The sequence below is a fragment of the Pseudorca crassidens genome, chromosome 4 (assembly GCF_039906515.1).
Source record: "Pseudorca crassidens isolate mPseCra1 chromosome 4, mPseCra1.hap1, whole genome shotgun sequence".
Taxonomy (NCBI): domain Eukaryota; kingdom Metazoa; phylum Chordata; class Mammalia; order Artiodactyla; family Delphinidae; genus Pseudorca; species Pseudorca crassidens.
Genome location: NC_090299.1, coordinates 121,517,072 through 121,526,661, shown reverse-complemented (window position 1 = coordinate 121,526,661; position 9,590 = coordinate 121,517,072).

The following is a 9,590-nucleotide window of genomic DNA, read 5'->3' as shown; positions in this document are numbered from 1 at the left end:
CTGAAAGTATGGAACAAACTATAAAGGATATATGCACTTGGGATGTAAACTTCCCATTCCTCTGCATTTAGGAACCAAGGAAAACAAGTAACCAATGTTAACTGAAGCCTTGTTTTTTAAGGTGAAAACACATGGGGCAAAAACGTAGATTATCTAGCATACCACGAGCCACAGTAGTTGAACTGACATTTCTGTTCAACCATTACACACAGCAATCATCTAAACCTGCAGAGCTTATTTAGAAAAGAGAGTTCCTGGAGTCAACCCAGGTTTATTACATCAGAGCCTCTACATGGGAAGATCCTAAGAATATATATTTTTAATAAATGTCCCCAAGAAATTCTGATCACCAGCTGGATTTCGGAACGAGTGATTCAGGCTACATTTGCATTCACCTGAGACTCCCATCTTTCTTATCTAGCACTCTTCCCACGCAAGCGGTGACTGTGAGGCAATATTTAGAGCAAGAGGTCATCTTTGAAATTACTGTGACTTCATACTGTGACCACTGACTATCTTTAAGGCTCAACTTGGATTTAGCAGCTAGAACCACTATTTCTTTTCTGGTATCTGTCAGTCTCAGCTGATTCTTTAGTTGGACTTTTAGTTTTTCTGAGGTGTAGAAACAAATGAAAGACGCTACCTACCATTTGTACATAGAGCTGAAGCTGTGATCTGAACACCATGCATTCCCCCACTGTGCCATGTGATCTGATGCTCCCTGCTTGATGCTCCCACTGTCACTCAGCTCTGCACCAAGTCACAATGTGTTGGTGCATAATTATGCCTAAACCTAGCAAATGGAATAACTTCTGTTTATTTTAACATTAATTGTGGTTTTAAATAACGAAAGTAGTACATATTATGTGTAGATGTTTTGGGAAATACAGAGAAATGTAGAACAATTTATAATTTCAGCACTAAGAGGGAAGCAGCTAATATCTCAGTAGATGTTTTTCTTTTTATCCTGTGTGCATTTTAGAACTTGAATATTTCACATTGTGGCACAGAAAATTTTCCATGTTACTTAATATTCTTCTATAGTGTTATTTTCTATATGATTTTTAATGACCATATAATATTCCATTGTGTGCCATGTACTCTTCTTTTTTTTTTTTTTTTTGTGTGGGGGCGGTTCGCGGGCCTCTCACTGTTGTGGCCTCTCCCATTGCGAAGCACAGGCTCCGGACGCGCAGGCTCAGCGGCCATGGCTCACAGGCCTAGCCGCTCCGCGGCATGTGGGATCTTCCCGGACCTGGGCACGAACCCGTGTCCCCTGCATCGGCAGGTGGACTCTCAACCACTGCACCACCTGGGAAGCCCATACTCTTTTTTAAGCAAGTGTCTCTCTTTAGACATTTAGATTTTTCTGACCTAGTCCTAATAAAGACAATACTGCAATTAGCATCCTTATGCATAACTTTTTTGCATATATACATAATCTGTATTATCTATAATATAGGTTTTTATCTATTTCTTTCTAGAATAAATTCCTAGAAGCAGAATTTCTAGAGGAAATAAAGGATTCTGGCATTCTAAAAGTTTTTAAAATAAATATATTACCAAATAACTCTCCATAAAGATTGCATTGATTTACATGTAACACACAGAATTAGAGGTGTTTGTATTTTTATTTTTCTTCTCCTTCATGAATGCTGAAAGTTATGATTAAAATATTGACAATTGCTTTAATTTTCATATCTTTAATTACTGGTGGAACTAAGGGATTTTAAAATGTTTAATGATCATTTGTGTATCTTGTTTTGAGAGTTTCCTTTCAGGTCCTAGCCCCAATTTTCTATTAGGAGAATCATCTTTTATATGAATTCTTAACCATTCATTATGTATGCAGGATAGCAATCAGGAGCATGATATTACTCACTATTTACTCAACTATTTTATTTCCTAGGTGATTACACTGGGAGAGTCATATGCTTATGCAAATAGTCTTAACTGGTATGAATATTAACCATTGTACCCCTTTCTCTCCTCCCAACGAAGATGTGACCAACAGGTGATATGTTTTTTGGTTTTGTCTTTTGACTGAATTATATTTATTTCCCCAACAACTTTTTGTTTGAAAAGTTTCAGTCTTACAAAGAAATTGTAAGAATAGTTTAATGAATACCTCTATGCATTTCACCTAGATTCACCAACTGTTTGTTACATTTGCTTTATCTCTCAAAAGGAGATACTTTTTTTTTTTTTTTAAAGGAGATACTTTTAATGCAGTTTTGCAACAGGCTATGTAGGCATATGACCCTGAGGTCACAGATCTATTGCAGATAGAGCCAAAGGTGGATTTAGCAAATATTTTCCAGAGTGCTCTGTTGCAATCAACAGAGCCACCTTCAGCAATGAGCTGATGAAGAGGCAGACCACTGTTTAATAGCTAAGCATTTCTCAGCTCAATCCTGGCAGGTTACCTTAAATTTCCTTGCCTCTGTGGTTTTGAAGTGTTGCTTTTACAAGTGGAAATGGAAGACAAAATGTCTAACTCTCATATGAGAATATGAATCTCTTCCCTGGGTGCAAATTCCTCACCATACTACTTACTCCCTTCTATGATGTTTAAGGCCCTGGCACCCCCAGCCTCAATTAATTATAGATTTTTCTTCATAAATGAGACTTATAAAGTATCTGAGAGTCAATTAAAAAGAAGATATAGGTGAATTAATAAATGCATAAATAAATAAATATGATAGCTCCAGAATGCTTTCTATGTAAATTTCATTAGCTACAAGCAATTTGTATAATATTCACCAAAATCTAAATGTTGCTACTTCTCAAGTTGTTTCAGCAAAAATGGTATTACTTTGTTCAAGTATAGCAAATACTTAGCTTATGATTTTTGCATCCTGCATGTACTTATATTAATATGGTATCATTTTCTTTCAGGCTTTTCTAGACATGATTTGAGATAAATAATGAACTTGGATGGATGGCTCTTGTTTTGATTCACCAGCTGCACCCCTAGTGTTGGCTAACTTGGAAATGTATTTTGTTGTTTATAAGGGGAACACATGACAGTATAATTAGATCAGTAATACTACTGGAAAAGTAATTAAAATTAAATGCTATTTGCAATACGCTCATGTTTATCTATAAACTACAGTATCATTATCCTAGAACTTAGAATAAATTATGTGGGCAACTGAAGTGGTTAGAGCCTGTAAGAACACTGTTGTGAGCTTCATCCCCAGATGTGTTTCTTATCATCACATTATTTAACCTCCCTAAGCTACTATTTTCTCATCAAAAAATCAATTTATAGCATGTCCTCACCTTCATTAAAGGAACTCTAGTAATTATCAATTAAAAATATTCTTATAATATTTTCTGGAAATGTAATACTTTATTCTAAAAGGTTTCCAGACACTAAAAATAAATATGTAAATAGAATACATGAATCAAAATGTAAATAATTTCTTTTAATAAAAATGAAATATGACATCAATAGATACAGAAGGGATTTATGCATTCAGTAGGAGCTTGAAATGGAAGACCTTTAAAGTTCCTTTTAACCCTTAAATTTCTTAATTCACAAATATTTTATTGGGTCATTACTTTGTGCCATACCTTGAGTGAAGTAGTAGGGAAAACAATACAGTCTCTGCACTTAAGGAAAGAGTAATCAAGAGGTTTCTCATGCACCACTGCATGCTAAAGAGAGCATCAAGGTGGCTACAGGCTAACAGATGAAGATGGATCTATCTGGGTATAAAATTAAGATACAGCTGAATATTTTTTACATTTCTTACTCAGGAACAAACTCCCTAATTCAGCATTTTCCTCTGTAGCAGACATATTTAAAAACCATGTACTTTCCTGGCAAAACTTTCAGGTTCATATCTATTTTATTAATTTATTGATTCATTCATTCAACTAGGGGTTATTTTGAAATGGGTAATCTAAACAGAACTTGCAGATTAAGAAGGGGTTTGGGTGGGTGGGTGGTGGGAGGAGCAGTAACACCACGAGTAAGTAGCAGAAGTTAAGGAAAGAGGAAACAAAATAATTTAAAAAGTCAATGTAAAATAGAACTGTTTTTAAAAAATTCATCAACTGTAATAAAATCTTCTACATTGAGTGATAGAGAAAGTTTGGAAATAAAGGAACAACATACAAAAAATTAAAGAAAGAGGAAACAATAATAAAATTTAAAAAATTAACTTAAAATTGTTTTAAAATGTATTTATTATTTTAGGAAAGCTTTTTGAATAAAGTGATAATGTTAAAAATAAAATGACTTGTAAATATATCTAGGTAAATGCAATAAAAAACAAACTAGGAGTAATGGTAATACTAATATTTAACAAGGGGAAATTCAATTCTAAAAGGATGAAACAAGTAAAAGAGGCACATTATATAATGACTAAAAAGTATAATCCATGGAGAAGATATAATACTCATAAACTTTCATGCACTAGATAATAAAAGAGCCAATCACACAAAACAAAATTTCTAGAACAGGAAAAGAAAAAACACATACACAAAACACTGAGTGAGACCTTACTATATCCACACGGAACACACATAAAAGCATGTATGTGGCGCAGTGGTTGAGAATCTGCCTGCCAATGCAGGGGACATGGGTTCAAACCCTGGTCTGGGAAGATCCCACATGCCATGGAGCAACTAGGCCTGTGAGCCACAACTACTGAGCCTGCGCGTCTGGAGTCTGTGCTCTGCAACAAGAGAGGCTGCAACAGTGAGATGCCTGCACACCGCGATGAAGAGTGGCCCCCGCTCGCCACAACTAGAGAAAGCCCTTGCACAGAAACAAAGATCCAACACATCCATAAATAAATAAATAAATAATAATTTTTAAAAAAACATGTATGTGTATATAAATATATGTTCATGCATACATGCACATATTTTAAAATATGATACATCAATTATATAAAATAAAAAAGGTACAGAATATTTAAATATTATCAACAAACTTGGTAACATAAAATTTTGTAATCTATAAATGTAAAAATATAATTCTCTTTGCCTATGAAACAATCACAAAAATTCATCATGTACTTGTCCACAAAGAATATCTTAATTCTAAAACAGAATGAAAAAATTGGTTAAATTAAATAGTTGATGAAATACTTGGAAATTAATAAGTAAAAGATGACTCACCAATTCCACATCAGGTCAGGGTTATAGAAAAAAAAGATAACTCACCCGAACCCCTTAAAAAAGTAACTAATTGGAAACTAAGAAAGGCTTTTCTAAATAGCCCCTAGAACAAACAAAATAAGAAAAAATTGAAATTAGAATATTTCTAGACAGAAAGAAAAAAAGTGAAGGGTAAGAGGGAGAATACTTCATCCAAAAGCTGTACTTTAAAGATGACCAAGGCAGTGTAAGCACTGGAGAGAGTCTGTATATAGATCCAAAAAGACTTTTAATAAAGTTGGCATTTCATTTACCCTGGCAAAGAATGGTTTAATAAATGACCTCAGCATAACTGGCTAGAAAACAAAAGTTGACCTTCTTCATAACATATTAAAATGAATTCTAGGTTAATGAAATATTTAAATGTAAAAGAAAAAAAAACAATAAAACTATTTAAAGAAACTTTAAAAACCCGTCTGTGCCTCCCCTCCCGGGAGCCTGTTCAGCCTGCCACTGCCAGGGTCCCGTGATCCAGGGACAACTTCCCCGGGAGAACACACGGCACGCCTCAGGCTGGTGCAACGTCACGCCGGCTGCTGCCGTCACAGGCGCTGCATCCGTAATCCCCCCCTCCCCACGGGGCTGAGTGAGCCAGAGCCCCCGAATCAGCTTCTCCTCTAACCCTGTCTTGTCTGACCTAAGAACAGAAGCCCTCAGGCGACCTACATGCAAAGGAGGGGCCAAATCCAAAGCTGAACCCCCGGAGCTGTAGGAACAAAGAAAATAAAGGGAAATCTCTCCCAGCAGCCTCAGGAACAGCAGATTAAATCTCCACAATCAACTTGATGTACCCTGCATCTGTGGAATACCTGAATAGACAACGAATCATCCCAAATTGAGGAGGTGGACTTTGGGAGCAACGCTATATAATTTTTTTTGCCTTTTTCTCTTCTTGTGAGTGTGTAGGTGTATGCTTCTGTGTGTGATTTTGTCTGTATAGCTTTGCTTTTACCATTTGTCCTAGGGTTCCATCTGTCCATTTTTTCCTTTCTTTTTTTTATTACTTTAAGAAAATTTCTTTCTTAATTATTATTTTTTATTTTAATAACTTTATTTTATTTTATCTTCTTTTTTAATTTTTTTTCTCTCTTTTATTCTGAAGCATGTGGGTGAAACACTCTTGGTGCTCCAGCCAGGGGTCAGGGCTGTGCCTCTGAGGTGGGAGAGCCAAGTTCAGGACACAAGTCCACAAGAGATCTCCCAGCTCCACATAATATCAAATGGTGAAAATCTCCCAGATATCCCCACCTCTACGCCAAGACCCAGATTCACTCAACGACCAGCAAGCTACAGTGCTGGATGCCCTATGCCAACCAGCTAGCAAGACAGGAACACAACCCCATCCATTAGCAGAGAGGCTGCCTAACATCATAAGAAGGCCACAGACACCCCAAAACACACCGCCAGATGTGCACCTGCCCACCAGAAAGAAAAGGTCCATCCTCATCCATGAGAACACAGGCACTAGTCTCCTCCACCAGGAAGCCTACACAACCCACTGAACCAACCTTAGCCACTGGGGACAGACAGCAAAAACAACGGGAACTGTGAACCTGCAGCCAGAGAAAAGGAGACTGCAAACACAGTAAGTTAAGCAAAATGAGGAGACAGAAGAACACACAGCAGATGAAGCAGCAAGGAAAAACTCCACCAGACCTAACAAACGAAGAGGAAATAGGCAGTCTACCTGAAAAAGAATTCAGAATAATGATAGTAAAGATGATCCAAAATCTTGGAAATAGAATAGAGAAAATACAAGAAACGTTTAACCACGACCTAGAAGAAATAAAGAGCAAACAAACAGTGATGAACAACACAATAAATGAAATTAAAAATTCTCTAGAAGGGATCAATAGCAGAATAACTGAGGCAGAAGAACGGATAAGTGACCTGGAAGATAAAATAATGGAAATAACTACTGCAGAGCAGAATAAAGAAAAAAGAATTAAAAGAATTGAGGACAGTCTCAGAGACCTCTGAGACAACATTAAACACAGGAACATTCGAGGTATCAGGGTCCCAGAAGAAGAAGAGAAAAAGAAAAGGACTGAGAAAATATTTGAAGAGATTATAGTTGAAAACTTCCCTAATATGGGAAAGGAAATCGTTAATCAAGTCCAGGAAGAACAGAGAGTCCCATACAGGATAAATCCAAGGAGGAACATGCCAACACATATTAATCAAAGTATCAAAAATTAAATACAAAGAAAAAATATTAAAAGCAGCAAGGGAAAAACAACAAATAACACACGAGGAAATCCCCATAAGGTTAATAGCTGATCTATCAGCAGAAACTCTGCAAGCCAGAATGGAGTGGCAGGACATATTTAAAGTGATGAAGGAGAAAAACCTACAATCAAGATTACTCTACCCAGCAAGGATCTCATTCAGATTCGATGAAGAAATCAAAAGCTTTACAGACAAGCAAAAGCTAAGAGAAGTCAGCACCACCAAACGAGATCTACAACAAATGCTAAATAACTTCTCTAAGTGAGAAACACAAGAGAAGAAAAGGACTTACAAAAACAAATCTAAAATAAATAAGAAAGTGGTCATAGGAACATACATATCGATACTTAACTTAAACGTGAATGGAATAAATGCTCCAACCAAAAGACACAGGCTTGCAGAATGGACACAAAAACAAGACCCATCTATATGCTGTCTACAAGAGACCCACTTCAGACCTAGGGAGACATACATACTGAAAGTGAGTGGATGGAAAAAGATATTCCATGCAAATGGAAACCAAAAGAAAGCTGGATTAGCAATTCTCATATCAGACAAAATAGACTTTAAAACAAAGACTAATAGAAGAGACAAGGAAGGACACTACATAATGATCAAGGGATCAATCCAAGAAGAAGATATAACAATTGTAAACATCTTCTTCAATCCAAGAAGAAGATATAACAACATAGGAGCACCTCAAATTATAAGGCAAATACTAACAGCCACAAAAGGAGAAATCGACAGTAACACAATCATAGTAGGGCACTTTAACACCCCACATTCACCAATGAACAGATCATCCAAAATGAAAATGAATAAGGACACACAAGCTTTAAATGATACTTTAAACAAGATGGACTTAATTGATATTTATAGGACATTCCATCCAAAAACAACAGAATACACATTATTCCCAAGTGTTCATGGAACATTCTCCAGGATAGATCATATCTTGGGTCACAAATCAAGCCTTGGTAAATTTAAGAAAATTGAAATCGTATCAAGTACGCTTTCTGACCGCAATGCTATGAGACTAGATATCAATTACAGGAAAATATCTGTAAGAAATACAAACACATAGAGGCTAAGCAACACACTACTAAATAACCAAGAGATCACTGAAGAAATCAAAGAGGAAAACAAAAAATACCTAGAAACAAATGACAATGAAAACACAAAGACCCCAAACCTATGGGAAGCAGCAAAAGCAGTTCTAAGAGGGAAGTTTATAACAATACAACCCTACCGTAAAAAACACCTCAAAGAAACAACCTAACCTTACACCTAAAGCAATTAGAGAAAGAAGAACAAAAAAACCCCAGAGTCAGCGGAAGGAAAGAAATCATAAAGATCATATCAGAAATAAATGAAAAAGAAATGACGGAAATAATAGCAAGATCAATAAAACTAAAAGCAGGTTCTTTAAGAAGATAAACAAAATTGATAAACCATTGTGACCAACAAGAGATTAATCTCTAAAATTTACAAACAGCTCATGCAGCTCAATATCAAAAAAACAAACAACCCAATCAAAAAATGGGCAGAAGACTGAAATAGACATTTCTCCAAAGAAGACATACAGATGGCCAAGAGGCACATGAAAAGATGCTCAACTTTGCTAATTATTGGAGATATGCAAATCAAATCTACAATGAGCTATCACCTCACACCAGTCAGAATGGCCATGATTAAAAAGTCTACAAACAATAAATGCTGGAGAAGGTATGGAGAGAAGGGAACGCTCTTGCACTGTTGGTGGGAATATAAATTGATGCAGCCACTATGGAGAACAATATGGAGGTTTCTTAAGAAACTAAAAATAGAGCTACCATATCCAGTTATCCCACTTCTGGGCATATATCCAGAGAAAAACATAGTTCGAAAGGATATATGCACCTCAATGTTCATTGCAGCGCTATTTACAATAGCCAAGCCATGAAAGCAACCTAAATGTCCATTGACAGAGGAATGAATAAAGAAGATGTGGTACACATATACAATGAAATATTACTCAGCCATTAAAAAAATGAAATAATGCCATTTGCAGCAACATGGATGGACCTGGAGATTATCATACTAAGTGAAGTAAGTCAGACAGAGAAAGACAAATGTCATATGACAAAATTTACATGCAGAATCTAAAAAAAAAATGATAAAAATGAACTTATTTGCAAAACAGAAAC